Genomic DNA, 1,945 nt, shown 5'->3' on the forward strand with positions numbered 1-1,945 from the left:
AAGCGGGATATTCTGCCCGGCTGGTGTGGCTCAGTGGTTGAGCGTCAACCCATGCACCAAGAGGTCACTGGTTTGATTCCCGGTCAGGGCACATGCCCAGGTTGTAGGCCCGATCCCTAGTGGGGGCATAAGGAGTCAGCCAATCGATGTTGTCTCTCATCAATGTTTCTCTCTCTCCCACTTCCTCTCTCTCTAAAATCAATAAAGAAAAAAAAAGTGGAATGTTCTTGTATGCCAATGGTGTCTTGACCTCATTTCCTCTTCCTTTTTTCCTTCCTGCCCTATCATTAGCACCCTCCTCCTCCTCCTCTTTATTGTGCTAAACACACAATTAAACATTATAGCTCAGGGCAGCAGTCTTCAATGTTGGCTATACTTGCAAAGCCAGACATTAAAAATATATATGGCTGCTTGGACACATCCCCAGAGAATCTGATTTAAATGGTCTGAGGTGGCGTACTGTCATCAGTATTGTTTATAGACTCCTCAAGTGATTCTAATTGCAGCGAGGATTGAGGACGACCAACCTAGAAGTAAAAAAAAAAGAAAATTTTAAGGGAGTCTGGACTGTCACCTCAGCTCTGCCACTTACAATGTGTCTTTTGACAAGTTACTACTTACCTGAAACTCAGTTTCCTCATCCCTAAAATGGGAATAATAATACCCACCATGAAGGAAGTGATTGTAAGGATTAAATGAGGTAATGCAAGTCAAGTCCTTAGCACCCAGTGATCCCTTGTCAATGTTGGTTGTTACCTATGCTGGGGGGTCAGCAGACTATGGTGTGCAGGCCAAATCTGGCCCCTTGTCTGTCCTTGTCAATAATGTGTAATTGGACCACAGCCACACCCACACTGATTTACATATTGCCTATGACTGCTTTTGTGCCATAGCGACAGAGTCCAGTAGTTGCAATATGGATCATGTGGTCCCCAGAATTGAAATGATTACTCTGAACCTGTATAGAAAAAGTTTGCTGTAACTTTACTAGCATCCTGTAAACCTGTCACATAAGCCTCATTTGTACCCTCATGGAGCTCACAGTCTAGTTGGGGGAGATAGCGTAAACACCTCCCAAATATTCCAGTGCAGACGCACTGTGGTCTCATGGAAAGAGTCTGCAGTTGGCTTCTTTCCTCAAATCCTCCCCAAGCCATAAATCTAACCATAACTAACTTGCTTTTCCCTCTGAGGCTCAGTTTCCTCATTCCTAAGGTAGAAGGGTGGGAGTAGATGATCTGTAAGGGCTCTTTCAACTCTGGAATTTTTTGACTGCACCCCGTGCATTCTGTGGAGCTCTCAAAGCACAGCTGTCTGCTCTACGGGCCTGGAGCCAGGAGCCCTTCTAAAGTGGGGACGGCGGAACGCCGGGCTTTCCCTGCCGCTGTTTCCCAGCGAGTCCGTGGTTTTCCACCACAGCCACTCTGCTCTCCAGGGCTTCGGGGCAGGTCTGTAAAGCCCTCTGTGAGAGGATGAATAATGGCCCCCAGAGACATCCAGGCCCTAATCCCCGGTACCTTGCATGGCAAAAGACTTTGCAGATGTAATTAACTTAAGAATCATGAAATGGGGAGATTATCCCGGATTACCTGGGTGTGCCCTAAATGCAGTCACAAGTGTCCTTAGAAGAGGGAGGCAGCAGCCAGAGGGAGATTTAATACAGAGAAGGCAATATGACAGCCTTGGCCGAAAGCGATGTCAAGATGCTAAGTTGCTGGCTTTGAAGACGAAAGAGGGGGCCTCGGAACCGAAGAATGCAAGGAAGGCAGCTCTGGAAGCTGGAAAGTTGAACTAACTGGATTTTCCACTCCGTAGAGCTTCTCCAGATTGTTCTTCAGAGATAACCTTAAAACATCTCCTCAGCTTGACGCAAAAATCTGGATTGGTCAGTACTGCAGGTGAAGACCTTTGTGCTTCATTCCTATAAGTTTGTGCAAATAAAACA

Source organism: Molossus molossus, unplaced genomic scaffold, assembly GCF_014108415.1.
Source record: "Molossus molossus isolate mMolMol1 unplaced genomic scaffold, mMolMol1.p scaffold_m16_p_3, whole genome shotgun sequence".
Lineage (NCBI taxonomy): Eukaryota > Metazoa > Chordata > Mammalia > Chiroptera > Molossidae > Molossus > Molossus molossus.